The sequence below is a fragment of the Syngnathus leptorhynchus genome, chromosome 18 (assembly GCF_054491065.1).
Source record: "Syngnathus leptorhynchus isolate UIUO chromosome 18, UIUO_Slep, whole genome shotgun sequence".
Taxonomy (NCBI): domain Eukaryota; kingdom Metazoa; phylum Chordata; class Actinopteri; order Syngnathiformes; family Syngnathidae; genus Syngnathus; species Syngnathus leptorhynchus.
The window spans coordinates 6,129,517-6,157,387 of NC_141212.1; the positions used below are offsets into that span (position 1 = coordinate 6,129,517).

General features: G+C 37.9%; 1 long non-coding RNA gene across 1 annotated transcript; it reads left to right on the forward strand.

Annotated features, from left to right (window-relative positions):
• On the forward strand, window positions 1-27,871 carry LOC147042620 (uncharacterized). The gene is made up of 3 exons (XR_015068916.1): window positions 1-137; window positions 27,522-27,690; window positions 27,780-27,871. It is a non-coding gene; the product is annotated as an uncharacterized LOC147042620 (long non-coding RNA).

The following is a 27,871-nucleotide window of genomic DNA, read 5'->3' on the forward strand; positions in this document are numbered from 1 at the left end:
GGTGGGTGTGGCTAACTCATAGAGGACACAGGTGAGCACTTGCTGGTTCTCAATTTGAAGAACGCTGACTACGGCCAGGTGAACACACCAAGAATGGTCTTCCTAAGAATGTCCACAAGAACATTCTTCTAAAGAAGGTGAGTCTTTTTATAAATACGTATGACTTTTAAAATATGAACAAAGTATGAAGGCAAAATATAAATAATAAATTGCATATTTCTGTAGAAGTTAAGTTTATTATTTTAGGAGTGCGACAGAGACATTTGGCTATTGTAGATGTGAACCCAAATGCAAAAACATGACATGTTTGCCATCATTTTTGCTTTTATTCTTCGAGACAAGCATGCCCTCAATCACTCAGTTCTCAATTAATATTTCAGCAAAGCATAAAGAGACACTCCAAATGTAGTTGAAGTGATTTGAGCTGTTTTCATATTGAGAGTGTAGACCTGATGACTAGTGACATAATTGGTTGGAAGAGTATAAAATCTATTATCAATCTAAATGACATGCCAGAGAGTAGCCATCAATTTCAATATATCTGACAATAATTGTGGTATGGACTCACTTGATCAAGGGCATGTACTTGCTATTCCACATTCATGTTAGCCGGAAATACCGACAAAGTAGTCTCGAGAGGGAAACCTCAAATTAAAGGCAACCATTTTGATGATGAGAACCCCTTTGTGGAGGATTTCCAATGCTGTGTACGTGGGATTAACTATATGGTACATGGTTTTATAAAGCACAAATTAGCATGCATGATTCATGTTCTAAGGCAGCTATTAGGTCGGGATAATACTTTAAGACATCCAAAATGCCTTGCAAAGCTTCAACTACTTTATACATAGCATTAACTATTCCAATAACATAATCGTGGAGAGACAGAAATTTGCAGAGTAAGTAATGCAAAAATCTATTTATAGGTTTTTTTTAGTTCATTTCTTCATTAGTCTTTTATTGCTGTAAAATAACCAAATATTTCAAATATTTATATTGAAAATCCTACTCTATATAAACATCCAGAATTTTTCACTTTAATTATTTTTTTTCTTAAAACAAGCCATGGCCGTATTACTGCAATTGCTTCAACTTCACTGCTTTAAGAATGCATCCCCTGGCCTCCAGGTTCCCTGAGCCAATGCAAACTACATCAGTATTCCAAGGATGAAGCTCAACTCTCCACTCCTCACCGTATGATTGTATTCCTATACTGGGAATACCATCTGATGTGGTTGTCTTCTGGTACATCACCAGTTCCCCAGAGGCCAACCACCCGAGCTCACTATTCCTTACAAGAGTTTGACAGCTCGTAGGTTAGATCGAGTAGTGTGGACCAGTGGGTGGGTTGTACTTATAAAGTGGCTTGTATTTATCGATTACAAATTATATTCCAGAAATTATAGATTACCTTCTTCCATCATGTGCTGCCATTGTCTTATTTTCTGTCCACTCATAGCCCTGGCACACCAAATAGGTTTTTTTTTTTTCTAAATATATTACACCTCCTTGAAAATTAAGCCACCCAAGGCAAAGGACATACCACAAGCCTGAATCGTGGATAACATAATAATACTGTGAAATTAAGTCCACCTTCAATACGTAAAAAAAAAAGAGAGGAAGAAATGAATGCACAATTATTTACGGTGTGTGTGTGACTACATCAGAGGAGAAAAAAAATAACTGTTGGACATAGAGAGATAAATGTGCTCTATACCAGATTGTGTTTAATTGCATTCTAAAGAAATAACATGGTGGCATCACTTATCCTTTTCTCAGTTGCAGAATGTTTTTTGTGCATTTAGCACGCAAGAGGATACTGCTTACACTTGATAAATGTGCTACACAGAGCTTGCATAATTGTGAAGGGCACAATTTTGACAAAACATAAATAAACTGCATATTTATCTAACGTTCTTGGGGAACTCAACAAAGGTTTTTATGTAGTTTTTGAAAAGTAACAAACCACTGGAAGAAGAAGTGAATGTAACCTAACTCAAATGTAAATTAGAAACATTTTATGACAGTAAATAGTTGATAAAGGTTATTTCATGGTGACCCTACAATGACCCCATGAATGCCTACAAGAAGTAATATTTTGAAATCACACTTTTCCTTCTCAATGGTGACCAAATTGGTTGTTTTGTATGTCCCAGCTTTATTTTGTATTCTCCATTATAAAGTCCCGTTTAGCACAATCCTTCAAAAGATTTTAAATCCTTCCTCTTCTATTTAATATCTGGCTTCTCCCAAGTGATTGACATGGATTTAATAAGATCAGAGAGGGATAACGGATTTTACCTGGATTCACCTGAGTGTATTTCAAGCATTAATTTGCTTCACTGTGCTATGTGACATCACTTATACCACTGGCTTTGTTTCCCATATATATCTTCCATCTTAGTAAAGAATCCGAGGAAAAGAGGCTTGATTCTACGCAGAAGCTTCTCAACTAGACAGGCAAAGCACGCAACTGCCTACGGCCCAAGCCGAAGGGGATCCCGGGGGACGTCTGACGGGCCATATCAATGACAAAGCGCTGCTTTAACACCGTAATGAAAACTTCTATCAACAGCTCCTGCGTAGTTTACTAGTGTTAACTTTAAAACTTCAAACATCGTTCCGTATTCATACCGTAGCAAATGTGAAAACAGTCGTGGTGCTCATGTTCGTCAATAGTCTGTGTTCAAATGTTGCTATTCCTCTTAGCATGCATGACAGATTGCTGATTACAACAAATTTATTTAAAATTACTTTATTGAATTGCATCAGCCCCACCGCAGAGAGAATTTATATGAATTTCATGACAGTATTTACTTAAAACATCACTTATGTCCACCCTGTGGTTTTTTTGTTTCCCTTTTTAAAAAAAAAAAAAAAAAAAAAAACAAACTCTACTATAAGGTCACAAATGTCTGTGTATATTTGATACGGCAATGCGGGTTGTTCAGATTTAGAGCACTGCAAAAATTCAGAGGGGAATTAAGGATGTGGAAGAAAGGCGGAAACAGAATAATGGAATGAAAAAAGATTGGATTGTAGTGGAGTACAAAAGGAACAATGAGGGGTCAGAAACTCCAGAGGGAGGGAGAAGGCATTGTAAAAAGTGAAAATATCTAATGTGGCAATACCAGAGCCAGACAGAAAGAGCCGCTAAGGTCAGTGGAGACATTGATAGTGACAGCAATGGCCAGAGCCCAGGTTGGGAAAAACGAAGGCATGCATAGAGTACTAAGTAAATTTGCCGGGGCCATAGCCACATCTGGACAAGTGACAACTGTAGATGAGCCAAGAGACACTGAAGAAATATGTCACGCAATCAAGTGAAGCTGACAAGCATAACGGTAGTTGCTCGAAATCTATTGACTCAATCGGAGCTGACTGCTCCCGAGTGTTTCTCCAGGAATGCCCAGTGAGGTAAAACTAGCACAGCTACTCCACTTTAAGTCTGTTTATGTTGGGCGATAAATTTAAATTTAACTTGTCAGCATGCAAAGCTGCACAGCAGTTATCTAAGTTTTTTTTTTTTTTTTTTCCCCCCACACCACACATTTTTTTTCCACAGCTATGCCTTAAATCGTTCCTCAACACTGATGAATATCTGCGCCTGCCAACAAATAGCTGCAAGGGCACACAGATTAACAAACACGTTTAAAAGATGTGCTTTATCGCATACAAATTTAGTCACATAGTTACACGAAGACAGATACCCGAGAAAGTAAACCAAAGTTGTTACACTACACGAGCTTTTTGGGCTTGGATTTGTTTGGTTTCCAAATTTATTTATTTTTTCTCCCAATGGGAAATATTGAGGGCAGAAAAAGTTCAAATTGTGCCCTTCAGTAAACCTGGTTCAATTCAAAAACAGTTCAAATTTCAACCCCATTAAAATTCTACGACTGCTGATAAAAGTTCGCATGTCAGTCTCTTATCTATGGTTGAGGGCCATAATGCCGAAAAAGGCATAAGACATCGCTATTGTTTCAAAATCGGATGACACACCCATCATTTTTTTAAACGGTGATGTGTCCCGATAAATAAGCTCCACGCAGAAACACTTATGACAGCCATTGATATTTACTGGATGTTTATCTACTCTAAAGCAATCTTATGAGCTCATTATCACATGATGTTTGCATTCTGGGGCACCTTTGTTTGCTACATTGTGCTAAATGATGTCTTAATAACATCTGCCCAAGTCCTTGAGGACAGAGGACATGAAAGGTTAGGGCAAGTTGATCGAAAGGATAATCTGTGTTGTAGTTTGTCGTTGCACGGTGATTTACTCCTAATTGGATGCTAACGTAGGCCAAGTGGCATCAACCCTCATGCAAACTGGACTGCGACACTCGAAATGAAAGGTTAGGAAACCATCCCATTAACCAAGTTACTACCACACACACACACACACACACATACACACACAGTTAGATATGAAACTTTTGGAACCATCTTTGAAATTGGCCCAGACTCAAAAGAAAGGCAACAGCTCAAAGGCTGGAAACGCTGAAGCATTTATATTTGCTCATCCCTAGTGTATGCTCAACGGTGCAGGAGAATAATTTATGATAATGTTGACCTTCAAACTTAATATAGCTCATTGATTAGGTCAGGAAAAAAAAAAGAGGGTGTTTTTAAAGATGCATTGGTCACATTGACTTGTAACACAGAGGCTTTGCGTTGGCTTCTATCATGTATTTTTTTCTTTTTGAATCTTGATACAATTGCTGTATATTTACTTATTTTCATTTTTTATACAGACTGTGTAATCTAGCAGATAGATAAAATGCAATTAGCATCCATCGGGGTTGAAGTTGAGTGTCTCAACCAACGTGAACAATTCTGAATTGAGAGGGCTAAACACATCTTGGCTCTATTTCATCATCAAATGGACTTTAAATTGAATCCCTGGTTATAAATCAAGATTAAATGTTTTGCCCTGTTACATTAATAGTCCACCTAAGAAATTCAATCAGTTCATTTCCACCCATTTCTCTGTCTCTAATATCATTAAAGCTGCTTCAAGACACTTTGTTACCGTCAACTGTGGCGTAGCGACGCACGCTTAATGATCACCGCCACCGTTTCCCTTAATAAACCTGAGGGTGATCCTTTCCTTACCAAGCAATAATCCACCAAACTCGAAACAGCCGGCGTAATTAAGTATTGATCCTAAAGATCAGGCAAAGTATTCATTTTTAGTATCTGCGCCAACATTTGTCATAACGTAGCACTAATGAACGTCACTGCTTTCTGTTCGAGCCACTGATGAAATAGTCGAATTTTGCCTTTTACATTAATAATAAGCGAGTAGGATATTGACTCAATAACTTTCTTTGAAGTTTAATTTGGTAAGAAATGTAGGAAAGTTCTTGGCCTTTTAACTTGACATATCATGCTCTTTCTAATAAGAGCAAATATTATACTGTGATGTCCTATGGACAAATGCTATATGCGAAACAGACAAAAAAAAGTCTATAAAAGTTTTATTATTAAACTCTCTTATTCATCACTGGCTACAAGGCTAATAGCTTTGGGAGTGTATGGCTTTATTTATTTTTTTATTGCTGATTGGCACAATTATCATTGTCATATAAAGATTCCGCCTTTAATCACAACTGTGTAAAAGAGGGGGAAAAAAACAACCTACACAGGCAGTATAACATTCGTAGTAGATAGTCATGTATAATATTGGTATTATTTTAATATTTTTGGGTATATGAGCCTATACGACAGTTTTGCTGATAAAGATGATTAGCAGGTTTGCAAATAGTAGCTCATTTTTAGGATGGCAGGAAGTTACAAAAATAGTAGTTTGTTTACTTGTGCATATTTAACGGTTCACAAATCTGACCTGCTTACACTAATTCATATTTACTAATCAACATGTTATGAATTGAAACTTTTTCAGTTTTAAATAAGTTGATTTGAATGAAATTTTAGAATGAGTCAAAGCAATTTACTTCATGAAGAAGGAAACCAGCAAAATAGAAATTCTAAGAATTTAAGAATTCTTTTTTCAGACAGACATATTTTTTTTCATTCACCATGTTCTAAAATGAGCAGACAATTATTTCATTTCAGAACAAGTGAATCTTGCATTCCATGAGCATGTGGAGGGATGCACTTCTAATAATAATAATAATAATAAATTATATTTATAACGCACTTTATATTCGGAGGAATCTCAAAGTGCTACATGGCAAGTAAAAACTTCAATTTACATGCTCGTGTGTCTGATTGTGTACAGAGAACTTGAGAAGGTCAACCCCCGCCCTCCCTCCCCCACTCTTCCGCAGAGAGACCGTGAGTAACTTGTCTCTGTGGGACCGAGCCCTCAGCCAGTCTCCATGTTGTCGCCGCTGTACAAGCGATGACAAGGACTTGTCTCGTGTCACAGCAGGCCTATTGTATAGGATTCCTCGCCATGACAGGGGAGATTCTATCAAGTTGTGCACAAAACTCATCTTAACACGGTGAAGTGACTCTCGGAAAGTGAATACATGACGAGGTTGTTTACTTCTAAACTACAATTTAAAGACGCGGTACTTTAATTTGTATTCTCATTCATCATCACTAAGGGGCTGTCTATACTTACAAGCCGCCTATTGTCCTCCTTTCACAATAAAATTGCATTTTTAGGCACGAGGTCAGAAAAATAAAAGCAAAATATATTTGTGTGTATTGAAATACACTTTCTACTAAAATCAAAGTTAACCAGATTAGCAATTACTGTACTAGTGCACAAAATTCCACCAAGGTTTTGCATTATTATGCTTAACCGAGAAAACAAAGAAATATAAAACCGTGTTTGGGTAGAGATGAAAACCCTGAAAGCTGAGAAAATTAATTATTTAGTAAATGTGTGAGTGAAGTTATCCTGTTTGGCTCCAAGTGTGAATAATGATTTCCAGGCAACACACACACTTTTTATTTTTTTCCCCCCCTCACTCTTTTCAGCTTGTTTCCCCAAGTAACGGGAATACTATCCATGTTCAAACAGCTGTTGATTTTAGCTCTCTTTTTTTATTCCTTTTTCTTCCCCCACCAGGTTCCCTAAATAGAACCCAGCAAGTGTAATTGCTCCTGTTGTCTCCGGAAATTGGGGGGGGGAAAGGTAATAAGGAAGCATTTGTGCGCACAGTGCTCAAGATACAAAGCAGAAAGTGCACAACAACAACAACAACAACTCAGATAACCTGATCATTAAGAATATTTATTCATAACTTTTCTAGCTTCTACCCTTTTCATTTACTGATCCTGAATATTTCACAGTCCAGCCATCTTTTATTTTTCAGAGCTGCTTATCTTGCCACAACTGACTTCACAAAGTCCAAAGTAAAGCAAACAAAACATGAGATCTAAGCCTGAATCCAAACAAAACTCTTTGTTGCAATAACAGTTGGATGGACTTTATGAGGCAAACACTATCATCATTTTCAAAACATTTGAGGAAAAAACAAAAAAAAAAGTTCTTCCGGCTGTGCAAAACAAATGCTGCCCTCTGGAGGTGCGTTAATTACTGTTTAGCATCCTCTAAATTTCTCTCTGTCATCTCATAGTTATTAAACGCTAATGCAGGTACTAAATCAATTAAATTTTCAAATTGAGTCTGTCAGCCTTATGTTCTATGCTAATTTTGCAATTTATTATCAAGTGCAACCATGTCTCAGGATTGTAAGGCGGAGTAGAAGCCAGAATACAAAAATAAAACAACCCAGATGATTACATGCTAATATTTGCAACATCCCTCATCATCGTCGTTTTTCAAGTAGGGAGATATATAAAGTGAGAACATGAATAACACCCATATGTTGATAGTTGTTATCCCAGGAGAGAATGTAAGAGGCCTGCATCACTAAAGCTGTCCAGATAGAATGAAAAAACCCAAAAACAAATGGAAAGAGGGAAAGCGTGTGCATGCATCCAAGGTCTTCTTGGCCCTTGTGGCTGCTTGCTGATCGCAGATGATAAATGACCGAACATGGCCAAACCCTCATTTGGCTCTCACAGCATCAGGTGATAAAGGCAGAGCTCTTGTCAGGGATGGAGTGCACTCTGCTCTGCAAGGACAAGACCTCACACCCACAGAGACACAAGAAGAGAGTGGCTTTAATATACTATACGCTGCAGGCATGCTGCATTCGGGGAACAGTATTGAGTCACTAGAATGGATTGACGTTCAGTAATTTAAAAAGTTTGGAATATCTGTTCCACATGGCAGAAATAATAATAATTAATTGTATTTGACAGTTAATCTTACTGATGATCTAGGACTAACATTAAAATGTAGCGTTGAAAATTATTTGGGAAGAACAGCTTTGTTTGCTTGGGCTAGTTCAGCATGAAATAAAAATATTAACAATGAGATTTATTTGTGAAGTCTTGGCAACAGCTGCATGCTCTGGACATTTTTTTGATAATCTTTCTTGTGTCTGACCCTGCTAATCACTTAGCAGAAATTATTGCATAATGTTAATCCACTCAGACTAAGAAAAAAGTAGTTTAATTAAAAGGGAGTGTGCAGGAAAAAAAAAATCTAAGAGCCATGGCTAATTATACTCAATCAGCGTGCAATCATAATGTTGTATGTCTCAATTACGAGAATTTCAATGCCCTCATCATTGCAATCTCCGGCTGCATGTTTGCATTTGAAGAGTGAGCCCCGTCTGTTTAAAAAAAAAAAAAAAAAAAAAAAAAAAAAACAACACCCAGCTTCCTATTACAGCGTTGTGCCTTCCAGATAATTGATTTGGTTTAATATAATGAAGGACGCTGAACAAAAAAAGTCTCAAAGGAAATAGGACTGTCATCTGGCTTCTATTGTAATAAAACACATTGTACCCCCAATGCAATCTCCTAATCTCCAAAACTAATGAAGTTGTTTTCGTATACAGAGTGACACCATGGCAAGATACACTTTTATGTTAAAACTGATTATGTTTTTCCATGATGGAGCTTGTCTATTATTGCGCATGCTTGGTTCCATGCAAAGCTTTTATTTCCCAACGCTGAGCACCGATGCCGTTATGTAGAAGTACTCAATACACATGAAACATTCAAAGCCACGGAAAATAAAGTTTCTGTGCACATGAATTTGATCATTTTACATTATGCGGCATGGTGTACAAGTGGTTATCATGTGTCTCAATTCTGAGGTTCACGGTTTGAATCTGCTGTGTGTGTCCAGTTTAATTACACCGGCCATGTTTTTCAAGCTCAAGGTTTTGTTGTAAAATTATTCATGTCAATATTAATGTCAATATAATCGAGCGTCTGTCACTTCAGTGCTGCATGCCAAATATTAGCCATCTGATACGGTTATGTGCGGTGCTATAAATGTGTCCTAGCTTCACACCGAGCAGCTGATTATAAATGATCTTTAACTGGCAGTCTGCTGAAGCATTCATGAGCTGACATTTCCATAAGTCATTATCGTGCAAATTTAATGACTGTAATCATATTAATTCGCTGAGTACAGGCACATAAATCAAAGATTTCCATATTAGTGAAGTCTGTTGTCTGGTCTAGTTTATTATTTTCTGATGAATGGATTCTGATGGGGCTATCATTTGTCCACTGTCAATTATGCAATAGAAGTGGTGGTGAAAATACAACATGGCTGGTCGAGAGAATGTTTTGAGGACACATCAAAATGGATCACTAATTTTTAAAGAAAGTGCTTCTTTAAGAAACAATAACTCTCTAATCTTATTCTAAAGCAACTACTCATTTTAACAATGAACAAAGCTATCAGTGAGTTAAAAATTGAATTGAGATTCAAACCCAGATTAAATTGAAAGATACTATTGAAGTCTCACTTTTATTCAGAAAATGAGTTCGAGTAAGAAAAAGAGCACTTGTAATAGTATTTTCACATCTTCGTCTGACATGAGAAATATTCAATTATAGAAATAATGAATCGGTATTAACTCCATGCTGCTTCTCATTTCTTACCCACAGGAGTGAGATGGTATGATGAAATTGAAAGAGAGATGACTTGATATTTATAATGAGAGCTAGCAGACCACCCTCTTGTTTATTCACAAGGTCACCAGCTGATATTCATCCAAAATGTCCAAACAGCCTTTGTCGTGCCAATATTTGCCATGCTAATTGTGTTTATTCTTTGGCAGATGTCTGGAAAGAGCGGCACTAATCATTTTCTGTGAACCCCCTTTTTTTTTTCTTTTTTTTTTTTTTTTTTACCAACAATGATATTTGATAGAAGTGTAGGAAAACATTTATTACTATTTAAAGTAGGATAACTATAATACCCATTATGTACATATGCAACATAAGGTTGACAAAAGGCTTTATCAGTAGGAGGAAATAATATTTCATATAATACACTGGAAAATCCAAGATTCTTTTTCCATACATACTTTTATTGATACACATTCAGCAACATACATGATATAATTGACTTTGGGGTTCCTTTAGCACATTACAGCCTGATATTATGCAAATTGCTTCTAGCATTGTTGTACTTTTCTCATTTTCAACAACTGCCATGAACAGAGCTGAGCATGCAGGTTGTTTACCAGCTTGGCCATCTTAGTTTTTTTTGTTTTTTTTTTAATCCAAAAATACACATTGACACAGCAATGGAGAAAATAGCAATTTGTCGAATGTAAAAAAACAAAAAAAACAAAAACAGCAATTGCTTTAAGTGGCACATGGATTGGCATAATAGTTCTGCTGACTGTTATTTAGCATAACCATGTAGCATGTATGTACCATTTAAAAAGCAGAAAGTTATTCCAATTTATGCAACATCCTAATTTACACTTCTTGGTGGAGGCATTCCTTGCTTGACAATAAATAATGCATTGTATTCATTTCAACTGTGCTCTTGACAACAACACACTTGGCGGCACCATAAATCAGACATGACGGACCACGATATTTCTCTCTGGTCCTTGTATACATTTTGTAGAACAAATGCATACAGTGGAACAGTGAGTCAAACACCCCTGAGGTTTTACGCTTTGGAATTTGGGGAACATGGGCCTCAAAAGCGCAAAGCACCATCATACTTCAAATCTCAATGTGCTTTGTTTTTTGTGAGAGGTACCGTATTTTCCAGACTATAAACCACTACTTTTTTTCACAAGCTTTGTACCCTGTATCTTACATTCCAGTGCGTCTTATCTATGAATTCTTCCAGATTTTTATGATATTGTATGATTTGTGCATATTCTCTTATATATGGAAATGAAATATTAAAACACCTGTGGCTTACAGTCCAGCGCGGTTTATATATGAACAAAACATGATTTATCCTGAATTTTAGCTGGTGCAACTTGTACTTAGGTGCGGTTTATAGTCCCGAAATTACAGAAATCTAAAAGATGGACCAACCTCAAAAGTCATAGTAGGGACATTGATGTGAGCGTATCAGTACTAATATTAGTATTTATGTCATGAAAAGAATAGTTTACATTTTTGTGTAGTAGTTTCTAATGAACTGCTGAATTTTATCTCAACCTCATGGATTTCATTATGATTGGCTCTGGTCATTGTTAGACCAATCATCCATTGGTCCGATTAAAGGTTTGTGCATGTCATTTGTAAATCATTACGCTTGAAATAGACCCCAGATGCCGGCTTGCCTGAGTGACTGTTATGAGTAACTGCTCTCTGCTATCTGTCAGTCTCGCTTGATTGGCAGGTAGCGTTTTGGAGTCGAGCCACGGAAGTGTCACCTCAGTGGGTGCCTTGGGGCCAGGTTGTGCTGATATGATTTATGTAGGCCGATGATTGTGCCAGCTACACCACAAATTGACTGTCACCCCTTCCTGTAAGCCAGTGCCCTTCAAGAGCGTCTCCCCAGAACGAGAGGCAAAAAAGCTGAAGGCAGGACCATTTTTCACATGAAGTACACAGATTCTCTAAAACGTTAACAGTAGCACTAGTTGCGAAGCAACACAAATGTACGAGTCTGAGATTGTATATCTTGACTTTGGCAATGTAGGTCAGCAAGTCATTGAGCAAGGTGAAGTGCCAAAAGGAAGTTGCGGCTCACTGATTAATCATTCTACTGAAGAAGTGTTCATCTTGGAGAATATTTTAGTATTTCTGCACCAGAGGAGAAAACCAAAAACTAGTAGAGGCAGAAATTTGCATCAGATCACTGAGATAAATTGGGTGGAAATAAATGTATCCAAAGAAACACAGAACTGATTTTTTTTTTTTTTTCAATTTCTACATCTAAACACAATGTCGGGTTCTTAAAGTAGCATCTCGACCTCTGCTTCTCTTTACAACTATTTATGACTTCCACTCGATTTATCCTCTTCACCTCCCGATTGCCCTGAATTAATGAATTTTTTTAATACAATATTAATTCATTTTCCTTATAAGAATTTTCAATTCCTACCACTCCGTATAAGCGCCGTACTGATGTTTTCTTGAACAGTTGTAAAATACATCTGAGCCTTAGAGCGGATTCATTACCACACACCTTTGAGTTAGTGCGTTTCCGCCCTGCAAGACAAACGATTCCTTAGCAGGACATGTCACACTCATGGCTAGCAGAGTCAAGCGCAGTTCATCACTCGCATTTTGTGTCGTGTCTATATGCCACGGCCCATCCCACGCTGGAGAAATACTGCAGCGACCTCATTCTTTCTCTAGCCCCCTGCATAAGCTTGCAATTGTTTAAACCAAAGATTACAAAGGGTTATTGATCTGTATCCCCGTAAATTCTAGCACATACTGTAAAGCTTCTTCTGTATTTTACAAACAAAATAAAGATGGAAATATAACCTTAAGCACACAAAATGAGAAAAACATACCAACCCATTTCACGCAAATATCAATATTTTGTGCATACCGTGCTTAAACTTCAATACCAAACCAGCATTATGATCCATTGAGAGAAGCACAAAAGAGGGAAAGATCATATAAGGTTGTTTATATAAAAAGATACTAGTTCAATCATAGTTTACATAAGGACACAATATAAATTTATTTCAAGCTTACGCAGACACATGCAAGGCCCTTGACCAAAACTGAAACAAAGCTGTTGTCTCTCTCGCTCACACACACACGCACACACACGTATACACACACACACACACACACACACACACACACATGCCCCGCATAAACACATACATGCACAATCACACCCACGTCTTCCTGCACTTCAATGTCGGAGTAAAACTCAATGGGCAGACATTGGATCTCATCAGAAGAGGTTGCCTAGTGACGAGTGGTGGATTATTCATAGAGCTGTTGTGGTAAGTACTCTTGGAAAAGGTCAAATTCAGGGTTCTGCCAAGTATTTTATCAAACCACACAGCTGTGTGGCTGGTTGAGCTTCAGAAAGAAACACGTCATTGAGTTATGACGGAATTCAGCCAAAAACTACACTCCCTTGGCTATCCGTGGATTTTGATCTTATTGTTGTTCTCAAAATAAAGCATGCTTTCTGCTTTATTTAATATATTTGGGGATTAGCAAGACTCGCAGTCTAAGTAAAAAAGTGAAAGGGAAGTTACCAGGGCCTAAGCCCAGTCCAGCAAGATTTTATAGAGACAAAATCCCATCAGGTCTGGACTTTAAAGATGTGGTTCTCCTTCATTGTCTGATTGAAGGAATCCTCGGTGGTTTAGAGGAGAGAAAAGCTATGAAAGACATCAGTAAAAAAAAGCCGAGAAAGGATTTTTGATGTCTGCAGAAGCTGCAGCTAAAGCAGCTGTTAAAATACTGACAAAAATATTCTTGACAAGCCTTTACCTTCAAATCAACACAAACTAGCATAGCGTTTAATTCTGGAATACATTAGCGAGTTGGCAAGGCTTATGAATCCAATTTACAAGTGTTGAAAAAAATGTACCACTCAACTTTTCCATGTTGATGGTTTGTCAAATTTTGAGAAGAAAATCATCACATAGATTGCCATGGCAACAATGAATTTCTGATTGCAGAGTTTTATGATATGGTGTCTCTTCCTGGACACCTTCAATATTGACAATGGTGTCTCTGTTGTTGCCATGGCAGTGATGGATCGTCTACATCATCAATGATGTCATTGCAATTGTAGGTGTGTATAGTGGTTCACATAGTTGAAGTAGGGCTGTCCAGACAGCATAAGAATATGGCCGCTTTGTAAATATTATTTAAAACATGACTTGCATGTGTAAAAAAAAAAAAGGTTCCATGATGGTGACAGTAAAATCCAAAAATAAATTACCACTATTTTTATTTTCATTAGTTTCACAGTTTGTTACACATATATCCTATCTGTTAATGAATTATGCATCAAATCAATATTTGGCATGATCTTTATCTTTAAATTACTATTTAATTACATCATTGATTTAAAAAAAAAAAAAAAAAAATGTTCACCTATCTTCTGCATGCTTACCGATCAGTGAAATATTTTAGTGGGTAAAGCCAAGAGAATTTGAAATCCAAACATGTGGAAATGATGTCTTGTTAGCATCTCGCTATCTTTAAACTCGATGTTTTCAGAAATTTGTGTATCTCGAGTCGACGTGTTGAGATTTCTCTGTACCTAAACGAAATGCTTCTGCAGCTGCGATGGGCTGTAAGAAACAGTCAGTGCACAGTATGACAAAGAAGCGAACATGTATTTTGACAGAAGCATTTCCAGGCACTCTTGTATCAAGAAACAAACATGACTCGAGGGCTTGGGGTTGCTGTGAATTGCTAATTCCTCCGCTCATGCTGTATCCAATCTGCCTACTCCTGTGAGGCTCATTTTTGGATGGTGGGCTCTCACTGTTGGTCCGCAGAATATTTCAGATGTCAAGTCCATACAAAATTTTATAGCTTGTGGTCTGGTCACTTGATGTATTTTTTCCAAAGGATATTTCTCTCAGGGTTTACATCAAACTGATGAAAAGGCGTGATGTATTTTTTGTCGACTAATGACTCCCCAGACTGACGCAATATCACGGATGACATACGAAAAAAAGAATAAGAATTTTTTTTCGCTCCTCAAATGCTTTCCAACTAATATTAACTGCAGCACAGTTGAGTAACTACACTGAACGAGATTAACTCACCTGAGTCAGCTGATTGCTTGTCGATTCTTCCAATCCCACAGGAGATTTGCTTTTCCCGCAAGAGAAAGATTGTCTTTAGGGAAATGAACAGAACATTTCCTTTGTCAGCAGTTGCTTACTGCAAAAGAAATAACTTGAAAAAGGAAGAGAATATTAAAAGGAAAACTTTAGCCAACGGCATGGAAGTGACACAATCCAGAGTACAACAACTCAGGAATACACTGTGTGTAGGGGGGGGGGTCCTTTACTAGGTTCTACGCCTTTGGGTTCAGCGCAGAATGTTAAGCATTTTCTGCAGACCCAATCCATCATGCACCACGGAGGATCCTCTTAAAGTATTCATTGCAGAAACTGTCAGCTTGGCGAACTGCAACCAGCGGTGCTGAACAAAGGCAGGGAGAGTAAAACAGAAATAGAAAAATTAGAGAAGTCGTGCCACCTGAGTATTCCACACTTCACCACCTCGCGTGTTACGTCAGTGTCAGACGTCTCCACAAAACAGGATTATGTCCGTTCACCATGCGGTGAATTGGTAAATGCTGTAATTTGTAAATATTGTAGGTTCTAATGTTTGTGGAGTCACAAAAAATGACTGAACAGTGACATGGAAACCACCCAAAATTCTAAAGAAAATTCAGATAAAGATGTTCCATTTGAGGGAGATGTGGAGATGTTTAAATAAATTCCAGGAAAAATTGTAAAATACAGATATTTCATGGGGGGGGGGGGGCAGTGCCCTCATGGCCCCCTCTCTAGCACCGCTAGAATACAAACATTGTGAGCAAGACCCTTTTCACATTTCTGTGCATAAAGTCTATTTCTGGCAACTATGGTATTCCATCTAAGGAGATTTGAATGATAGTTCTTGAAGAAGCCTATGTGGGGTCAAGTTATGTCCAAGCCCACATATTCCATTTGTTGGATACAAGATGACGTACAAAATGGCTCCAATTTGCCAAGAAAGAAAATGTAACATTTTGTCAACCAATGAAATAGAAATTGCTCTTAATTTTTCATTGTAGACATTTTGTCTGACCTCCAAACAGTTAATTTAATACACAGTAAGCTGAAGACGATCATTATACGAGCCAGTTTATGGGGATGTTTTTCATACTGGAGCTTGAAATTGGGGTTTTGACAAGACACACCAGTGAGCAAGCATCATCTTGTTTCCACACCAACAAGATTAATAACATTATGGAAGGTGCCAGCCTAAATCTGATAACAGGTAGAATCGAAAACACTATCAGACAAAACCAAAAAATGTGGAGAAATTGTGGGCATCTAGTTGTGGTCATGTTGCCCGAATTTGCTCGACTCAATAAGTGGAGCGGTTTTCAAAAATAGATGACACATAGGAAAGCAAACTTTATTATAATAAAATGTTAAATATTAATTTATTCACTTTCTGTAAAGGAATAAAGCTTGTTTGATATCACTTCATGTTTTGATTCAAGCTGTGCAAAATGACATCATTACACCTCTGATGGGTTAGTTGAAATGTTCTTTAAAGTATTGTTTGGTCACAGTTGGACACTTCATTAAAACAAAAACAAAGAACAGCTCAGCTTTACAATATTAGTTTAGTTACTTTGTGCAGAATTATGAATGTCTTCAACCCCAATGGTTTTAAAAGTTGTTCAAAACGTGGGAGGCTCTGTCCTATTATAAATTTGCTGCAGAGGAAGATGAGGGGGGGGGAACTTTCCTGTTGCTTACATTACACAGCTGAGTTTACTATTCTACAGGGAAAATAAGGCTGTACTGTGAAGGTTTTCATAAAAGTCTGCAACAGTGAACAACCTGCCTATTCATCAAAGATTTAATTAAAGACAAGCTGTTCCAAAACTGCAAAGCGTTTACTTTTACTTTCCTTAGGGCAGGAAGAAAAGAGTCAACGTTATTAATAGTCTCTGTTCATTGACCCGCATTCCGACTGGTGTTTGAGGTTGAATTAAGCCAGAAACAAATGAACGTCAAATGGAAAACGAATAGCATAATTAGTGCATTGATGTCATCGCTATTATTACATCAAATCATTTTACCAAAAATACCCATCACCAAGGCTTGGGAAAATATAACTGTTTGATGTTTTGGATTGTTTTGAAATGATGTGCTTAACAACTCTTAATTGCGCTACACATCAAACAAGTTTCATCAACTTATTGATGACTCGGTCAAGAAATAATAAATCAAAGGCTATTTTTATTATATTTAACTTGTAGAAAACATACATTTTCAATTCCCCATAAAAATAAAAAAATAAATGTGACTAATGAAGAGCAATGATGCCTATAAAGCATGTTCCTGTTGAGTAAAGTAGTAAAAATGAGACCATCAGGGAGAAAATAATGAGTCTCAAAAGTACAGAGGCTTCTCGCCAAACCCACACGCTTTAAAAACTGGTTCTGTCCTCCCTGAAGATGCTGGAGGTAATTCACAAGACACTCTCTCACTGTAATTGGGTCATTCAAGCAGCGGAACGGTGACTTGATATAGGCTTTAGCAGACGAGCAGGCCCAGGGAGCTTGAAAAGCACAAACATTTAATTTAGCCATTAACAAGCAGAATGTTTAGACCAAAGTTAAGAGTTTGTTTTTTTTTTTTTCCTTTTTTTTTTTTTTCCATGGAGTAGGCTATTGTTGGCATAGGTTTATACATTGATTTGAAAGGTCAGTTCTAAGGCCAGATTAATTGCCCCAATGCCTTACCGCTTTGTCCCCACGAGGGTCGCGGGCGTGCTGGAGCCTATCCCAGCAGTCATCGGGCAGTAGGCGGGGGACACCCTGAACCGGTTGCCAGCCAATCGCAGGGCACACAGAGACGAACAACCATCCGCACTCGCACCTAGGGACAATTTGGAGTGCTCAATCAACCTACCAAGCATTTTTTGGGGGATGTGGGAGGAAACCGGAGTGCCCGGAGGAAACCCACGCGGGTTCGGCGAGAACATTCAAACTCCACACAGGGAGGGTCGGAGGTGGAATCGAACCGGCACCCTCCTAACTGTGAGGCGGACGTGCTAACCAGCGCGCCGGTAACAAACAAATTGATTTCAATAATCGAGAGCAAGCACTGTGGCTAAGCAGAGACTGAGGGAAAAAAAAATTGATCAAAGAAGCGCTCTGTCAGCTATTAGTGTAAATAATTATAGCTGTGATAGTTATTGGCAAAGAATACTGGCTCTATTTTTTCTTTACGATGCTCAAGACCATTACAAGTAGCTCACATGGCCTGCATTGTCAGTGAATTATTCCTCAGTGTCCATCAGGTTACCTGTATGGTATATTCGGAGGGGATAGTCAAAGTCAGCATGTAAATATAAATTGCACAATTTTTTTGGCAGAGGATTGGGAAAGGCCAGTAAATAACGTCATTGTTTAAGCCGCAGGGGTTGAAGCTGGGAAAGAAGTTGTGGCTTATTATAATTTCCCTCGTGATTATAATGACAAATGTAGCAAATATTTCACGTTGACTGGAATTAGTATTTTTCTTATCAAACTGGCATAAGCCTATTTCCAAGAACAGGATTTCTGTCACTGATCTGCGAAGGGAATTTTGTGTACAGATTTGTGCTTTTATTCCTGAAACACCCTGCAGATGTTTGGCTCGCCAGTACGTTACAATCTACGTGAACCCAGACTCTCCTTCCACTCCCTGTGCACCACAAGTTTATCTCCTCCCAAATTAATTCTCCTCTTGGCCCATTCCCAGTCAACTCGCAGACCCAAAGACAGCAGGACCTGCCTCCAAACACTCCAGATTTTGGCTGCCCGATTTGTCCGTCTGGCATTACCGAGGCCAGCGGATCAGTGCTGGTTGAGCACCCACACAGGAAAATCTCATCCAAAGAGATTCAAAGGCAGCTATATTTTTCCACACACAATGGGTCATGTACGTATAAAATGTGTGTCTATAAAATGCCCATTATACAGCTACAGATTAAAAGAGAGATTGCAAGGTTTAGCATCGGCAAAACACCCCCTCACTCCACAATGATCCAGTATTTCGGGGTGTGAGTGTTTATCTGAGGCCCAAATATGCAGCTCGTGTCATCTAGTGCAGAAGGCACAGCAGCGACATCACAAAGATGGATTATGTCATGCGTTAAATTGCTTCTTTGAAGGAAATGAATAAATAAATCGGAGACTAATTCCAGGACTGTGTGTGCACCGTCTCTCGAATGTGATTGCATAATGTCAAATGTTCTCTCTCACCCCCTCCATTGAGTTCTGTAGAAAATTCCCCAATAATCATATATATTATACATAATATGTATATATTATTGTTTTTGTTTTGTTTTTTTGCTGTTGGTGAAACTCAATTTTGTCCTGGAGCCTCTGAGAATTTTGGTGCCTTTGGCACTGCCATTGTATCTGGTTTCTGCCAAAAACTATTTCCAGTAGTGATGGCATCTTTCGGCCAGATATGAGCAAGGCAGGTATGCATGAATTAAAATCCAGCACAGCCGGCCTGTAGGCCCATAAGATGATGTTGCTATGTTCTGCTGTGAGAATCACAAGTTGTTTTGCCAGGTTTCTGTTGAATATTTCAATGAGCTGATCACTCCAGGGATGTAGAGATGTTGTTGACATCTCTTGCATGCCAAGTACAGAGTCACTGAATTTTTTATCTGGGATGCACCTTTTTGCTATTTTGTATAGGTAATCTTGGTGGCCAGAACGTACTGTTTACTTTTGTCTGAGCGAGGATGTGGGCCACAACTATGACAAAAGTTCCTCCAGAGTTGACCCTTGTAAAAACTTTTTTTTTTTTTACTCGGTGCCTTTCCAGTTGTTCCACGACTGGCTTACAACACCGACTCGCTCAGTACTTTAGGGACCTCTTTTCCCCTCGAGCCTGCTTTGTCCAGACTCTATGAACACTTCCTTTCCTTGCATATACTATAGATACCATATCTCATGAAGGTGGGAGGAGCTATCTCCTAGTCGGCATATTATCCGCTCTTCTGTCAGAAACAAAAGCCCTAAATGGTTTTGTATCCATTTTTTAATGACTTTTTTTAAAATCAATTTTCAACCACTTATGCTGGAACCTAATGTGGTTTTAAGGGGACAACACCCTGGACTGGTTGCTAGTCAATCATAGTGACCGAGATCCAGTTACACTCGCATTCACAACTACAGTCATGTAATAGGAATCGATCTTATGTTAGCTCCACATAAGTTGTGCAGTTGTGTACCACCACTCGACCGTTGACTGCTATGATTTCCTATGGGAAATCAAAAGATTCACAGGATCCATTGTACGACTACACCAACAGCTAGCATTATGTGTATCGTTCCATCATTCCACCACACACTCCTTTTTTTTCCCGGTTTTCCCTAAACCCAAAGCACACGGCAGCTGTACCAGGAGACAAATATTGTGTCTCAAGCTAGATTCGGTTCTGAGGGTAGTCGGCTTTTTTCAGCACATGTAGAAAAATAGCTTGATGGCAAATAGGCCCAATGTATTTCAATTCTCATAAAATGCAGAATTAGTAAAAACAAAACATACAATTGCAGCCACCATGCTTTATTGTTGTGTTCCAAATCATTTTATGAATACAATGAGGTGTTTTTCCAAGAAATAGGATTAGTGGGGTTGTTAATGCCAGTTTAGTTAATGTCAGTCATGTCCGCCATCTGGCATAAGAGAGTGTATACACATAAACATAAACTCTTATCAGGATAATAAATTATAATGCATTTGCCAAGTATTACAATTTCACTAATTGCCTCATGGAAGTGCATCGCATTGTTCTGTTATGCATTTTACTAAGACACCAGAAGAAACAGATACAAATACAGTATATAAAAATAGCAATTGGAAGAAGAACTTGTTCCAGCCAAAAATTTATTTAAGAATTATGGCTGAAAAGTAAACTTTGGTTTTATCAGACATTAACTGAATCTCCTAAAACATGTTCGGAAATGTCTTTAGGGAATTTGAACAGGGGTGTGTAAACTTTTTATATCCACTCTAGAAAATGATGAATGAGGTAAGTCAAGGACAAATCTTGACAGAAAGTTCCGTAAGAGACGAGTACTCACCAAACCCACTCAGTTGCTGGAAAATGTATTGGCTAACAAAAAAAATCTAAAATTTGAAGACGGGATCGGCAACAAATCAATCTGTCACGATGTAAAGTCATGCGTGAGTGGAGGAATGTTTTGGCGGTAAGCAGATCGAGACATGTGATTGGCTGATAAGTGACTGACCGTGATTATGCTTTAATAAGAGGCAAACAAGATTAAGTGGTGTTCAAGGCGTAGATTATAACCCCGCGGCTGTCCCAATCCCTATGGACCCTGCCTTAAACACATCATACTGATAAAAAAAAACACACCAAATATGATATATATCTGTCTTTGTTTTTATTTATCACTTGCATCTGTATAACAATCCTGGAGAAAATGAAACTACAAAAATGACTCCCGACAGGACCCCCTCCCCCACACGGAAAAAAATAAATACAACAAATATAAAATACAACACTGTTCCATGTATATATATCATATATTCTGCTTTCTCTCTTTTGAAACCTGAAATACTCGGCCATGGCATGACTGCATATATAAAGTTCTCGAGGTGAGACACCCCGTCCTCCTCATTACTTCTATCCCCAAGACCATATCTATGCCAAGTGTACTGTGCATCCAAATGCTGATGCTGAGAAAATCCTGCCAACAAGTATGGTTGCATTCACTATGAGTTCCTTATTCTATTTAAGGAGAGCATGTGACTGTATACTGGAAGGCAGAAGAAAGGGCGCAGGACACGACAGAGGAGCATTTTGAGGTCTTTGCTGTCATGGAGAAGATAGTTGGCAGATAATGCTCGGCAAAAGAATAACAATTGAATGAGAAATGTGATGAGATGAAGCAAATTTAACATAATGACTTCTGTCTAAATGCCAAAGAAAAACAAATGGAACACATTTAAAAATATTTTTTTAAAAAAAGGGATTAGCAAAAGACAGGCGAAAATGAGACATTCCATATGAATCAATACGTAATAAAAAAGACATTTGAATTGCTGTCTTATTTCAGTTAAATGAGCTGGAACTGCTGATGAACAAGTTGAATTCAAGAAAACGACACTGTCATATTTCTCACTCCACTTTACGCTCGGCGCCTGCTGATTGAGTCTAAATTAAGTGTGCCATGCCAATTCATCTTGACCCCTGCACCCAACTTACACACACACACACACACACACACACACACACACACACACACACACACACACACACACACACACACACACACTCCATATCATAAAACCCACACTTATTATATTCAACAATACGCATGTTAGCACATGGCCTAAAAAAATCAAGCAGGCTTCCATTAAGACCCTTTTCCAAAATGTCAAAGGCTAAATTTCCATTTAATGGCTCAAGTGATCCAATTAAAATGTGTCCTTATTTGGAACTTTTGAATCCCCCTGCTGAAAATAAAACAACATAGTTTTTTTTTTCTGTTCTTGCTGGTGATAGCAGCAAGAGCAAAACATCAAAGCAAAACAGAAGACCCAAACGTTTTGGAAAAAAAAAAAAAGTCTCACTGTCATAATAACATTATTTATACTTATCGAGTGAGATGTCTGCCATGAATATCCACCCTTGAATATTGCTTGCTGGTTTACTTAAGCCCTTGCTTGTCATCATTCCTCAGTATACACACAGAGAAGCTGTTGGTCCTGATATCCAAAATTTGTTCTCCTCAAGGCTCCATGCCTCACACAATATTTCACTTTACAATTGGCGAGCCTATTTTACTCCAGATAATACAAAGAAATGGAAACTATGTGATTCATTGGTTGAAAAGATGGGCACATTCAGCTATTTCAGGGGCTGGAAACTACTAGATGGATTCTCGTTGGAGATATGGGTGGATCTGACTCATTCAGCTAGAGCAGACTTGATTTTGAGTTTACATACTTAAAAATAAGTTATTTTAAGTGAAGAGATTATGAAGCAGATTCAGGTTGGAGGACAACACAAATAAAGATCAATTCACTATTCAATACGAAGAATGTTTTGAAATTCCATTCTTCTGGAGATGATGCTCATGACACAAGTGCGCACTTGAGTTTGACGTCGAGGATCAGAATACTCATCGTCAAAACTATATTTATACAAATCATTCCACTGCCACAAGAGCCCAAAGAAAATACAGAGCTCTGCCGAGGGAAAGGCGGGATGAACTCTGAACTGATTGCAAGTCAGTCACAGGGTAGCAAATATACTCACATCAACACAATTTTTAGTCAGTTACATAATTTAAGTTAGTTACTTTTCCCACAAGTACTTAGGTTGTGTCTTTTTGGTTTAATCTTTTCTTTCGCAGCTATTTTGTTGAAATAGTGCTTCCTTCCCAGCAATTCAGCTCACCCATTTTTCACTCTGCTGCACATTTGAAGTGAGTCCAAATGTCAACACTTGTTTTTCCAACCCAGCCCTGTGGTAGACATCATGTACTTTTGCCGTCAGCGTGCCATGTTGGCAGAGCTTCTGACGGCGAAGATGACACAGTTGTTGTTGTGCTGTATATGTGGGAAGACAATTCAGGCAGACAAGGAAAGAAACACTGCCAATCCAAAATAATTAAGGAATTAGGGTTTACCTTTACATAAACTACAAACAACCTCCTGAGACAGATTGCGGTCAAATTTTGAAGGAAGCTTTTCATTTAAATGCTAAATTAAAGCGAAAAAATTAACAAAAGGCGAAATTTGGACCATGCAACATGAAAAATTACCAAACAAAAACAAAGGCTAAAATTAAGCCAAAATTTGGAACATGCAAGATCCTTTATTTGATCAAACTCTTTCTACCCAATCAAATCAATAACACATTACCACTTTAATTAGATGAACAAAAGAAATTCAGTAAATATAAAGTTTTGGCAGCCAGTACGACCCTTTGGCATGATAACCGCCCACTCTGCTGATCTATTCCCTGATATGGCTTCAAATTGGCCTTTATAAGTCCAATAAAGATTTAGTTTAATAAGTATAATCCGTCCCCAGGTTTGAAGTTTAGAGCCTGGCAATACATCAGCGTACCATCGCTATTGCTGAGCTGTAATTGCATTGCTGGTGGCTTAATTGTTGCGGTGTATGTGATCATTTGGAAATGATCCATCACTTAGTAGTGTAATAATGAGTTTCCAATGGATGGCTGAGTGAACGCAGCCTCCCTTACTCCCAACAGAGGGAATTGGTAACGCACCGCCTTGTACTACATGTTGCGATGCTGCTGAAAGAATTTGTGCGAGTGTGTACGCCGCTATTACTCAGTGGGCAATTTTGATTAAACTGCTCTCGGTCCCGTATGTCCTCCAATCTTTTGAGAAGGTACTCGATCTGCATCGCAGAGAAATCAGGACACTGTTTCATTCGCTCAGGTTGTTATTATTAGAGCAATCTTGTTGTGTTTGTTTTTTTAATGCATTAAGTTTGTTTAAATGTATTTAATGGAGTTTTTAAATGGAAACATTTTTTGGGATGATGTGAGCATCATCATGACAATGTATGCATCCTGCCATTTCTGGCATTCCTCATTTTTATCACGACTAAATGTTTGCACCGCCACCAAATTTAGAACCCAAAGCATTTTCTCCTTGTTTTAAATGTCAACCTGCAGTTGATTATGCACTTTTATGCAGCTTGTCAAAATAATTGAAAGCACTTGAAGAGCAAAGGTGTAAAGTTACTGTTTTTGAAAGGTAAAATTACCATGATAAAGACCTGCTTTTTTTTTTTTTTTTTTTTAATCATGCGAGGTTGCTGTCATCACTCAGCAGGTAATTTGCTCAGTTTAAGTGGTTGTAAAAAAACAAAAACCTGATGTAGATTGTTGAGCAAAATAAAGCGGAACTTTTTGATATGACAGGCAATGATGGATGGGATGTCAAGGTACAAACACAATAAAAAGCTTTCAAGGCACTTGATGGTAGCACGACATCCCTTACTAACATTGAAAAAAGTGAGGAAGGACCATGATGGCTGATGTGTCCTACAACAAACATACTTCATTAAAAACTCTGCTGTTATTTTCAAAATCCCCAAATCCATGTGCAATAGGAATATGAAAAATAACCAATATTTTGCAAGCAATGTTGGTTGTCTAAGTCTCACAGTCTGTAATTAGTTCGGAACAAGAAGAAAGGAACACCTGACAAAGGAAATTCATGTTCATTTGACTATAGCTGTGATTAGCGATAGCTTTGATTAGCGTTACTGTGATTAGGGTTAATGTTCCGATCCGTTGTACCCTCCCTAGCCCACTCTCTTGAAACAGGTTGACCTGCATGACCAAGCATCATATTTGACCACCCATATAAGAATAATCAAAGCGGTTTGTCTTCCTGCCAGTTATTATTGTTAATAAACACCTACTAATATCATCAAAATAACCGGAAAGACAGAGCATCTGTTAATAAGAATCCTAGACATCAAAATCACAAAAAAAAAAGCTCTAAAATGATTGAACCACTGTATCAAATTACAGATTTCTATCATCCTAAAATATGATTTTCCTTCTCGTTCAGACTTCTCTGACAGGCTGAAATTGCTTTATTATTCCCCCATAATCTGTCAAATCCCTCAGCAGCGGCAAACTCATCACCCATCACTGGCTCTTTGTCTGGGAGGAAATAAAATGTCAACATTTCTTGGGTGACAGAGTTACATAATCGCGCTCTTCTCAGCTGCATGAGCAACCCAATAAGGATGGAGGAAGAAAAAAGACAGCATAACTTTTTTTATTGACAGTTTTATTGAATCACATTACATTTCTTCAAAGGGCAGTCAAAATTGAAATATAGTCACATGACTCTGCAACTAGCTGCCAACAAATCCAAATATAAATCCTGATTTTACATTTGACACAAGTTCCCAAATTATTAATAATCAGCAGTGCTTTTTTTTTTTTTTTTTTTATAATTATATGCTTACAGCGACTTGAAATGAAGCATAACATGAGTTCCGGCCAATAGTCTCAAACTCGACTAACAATGGCACCGTATGAAATGATCCAAAGTCAGCTCACATCTGATCATTACACAGTTATTTCCCTCTAATTGGTTGGGCTAATTTTTTTTTTGCCACACATCATTGGCTAATATCATGCAAGGTTTCCATTTTAAGCTGTATGAGTCTGCCTTGTTTACCAGAAGTGACTGTGCTTTGAAAGTTATTTGTTCAAAGTTTGCCTCTTACCCACTCCACCCCCTGAAAAAAATAAAATAATAACAATAGTCACATCATTATCATTATCTGGGGAAGAAAATACAGCTGGCATTAAAATGAAGCAAATGAGGAATGTATTTGCTCCGCCTTTTATTGTTTGAGGTTACCCTGCTTCATCATTACATGCCGCATGTTGAATGGGTGTAATCAACCTGCCATTTATTTTCCTCCCACTCTGCAAAAATAAAGTCAATTATAATTACATTATGGGACATATAAAAGTTTAGAAATGCCAGCGCCTTTTTAATGCAGAAATAATGTAAAAGGGGTCAGGGCAACTTTTCTTGAGATAGTTGATCACACACTAATAAGTTCCTCCAGGCCACTCAAGAGGTAGGAAATAAATAATCAGATCCGATGAAGGCATTAACGGAAATCTAAAGGGACATTGAATTCTTTCTCATTATGTAAGAGAAGAGCCTGGAGCCAAGTAAAAAAAAATCAATATGCCAAGGATCCTCTTTAAAATGACATCCCGGGGAGCTATGTATTTCTCATCTTCTCGTTCATCTCGCTGACCCCGATTCTGACTAACAGCCACTTGCGTGTATGACTCGAGTGTAACTATGTGGGAGATCAAATCAATCACAGTTGTTCTACAGCATATGTTTTGCACTTGAGCTTTTTTTCTTCTCCAGAATGAAATGGGTTTTCCTGTTACTATTGTGTGTTGCCAACTGTGGCAAGATTGCGAGCCAGCCCTTAACCAGTTAATTGTAGCTAGAGGTAAATAATAATTATTGCATCGCTGTTTCTACCAAGATGACCGTCGGACTCATTTATTCTCAGAAATTGATCTATGACGTCTATGGCCGTCAATGGCAGTGAATGAGTTGACATAAAAAAATGACTGTTTATTTCGAATGCAATTTCAAAAGCAATTGTGACCAGCAATTAGAATCTAAAGGTTTAATATTGGTTCAAATCATCCAGATTGAAAAAATCATGATTTATTTATTTATTTATTTATTTATTTATTTTTATTTTTTTATTCATATTCATTTGCAATCGTGTAACACGTATTCTGAAATAATCCAAATTTTCATGATCCAGGATCCGGTCTTTTACTTTTATGCTAATATAGTAAACCAATATTGGATTAGCTCACACTGTTTTAAATACACCATAGTGTATTCTTTTTTTTTTTAACCCCCAAAAAGTAAACATCCTCGTCTAACAGAGTGTCACACGATGGTGTGTGTGACACTTCTTTTTCAGCTGTTGTTACTACGAGGGAGAGTGTGACACTCTCTGAAGAAGGCGGAAGTTGTTGCCGAAACTGTCAGAAAAGTTTGTTAAGGTGAGACCTGCTCAATTTGTCTGAACAAAGGAATACAATGGCTATGCATACGCCGTTCGAGAAGAAGAGAGAATATCCAACCAAGAGGTGCTCCGCTCCACAATGATGTCTTAATTACGCTTGCAGGCGAAGAAATTGAGCGCATGTTCAATATCACCATGTTTGTTCTCTTCCAGAGATCCCCCATGATGATGATGACAAAGCCCACCATCCCATCATCTTAATTAACTATGAAATATTTCCCCCTCTGATGACTACGTGTCTTGTG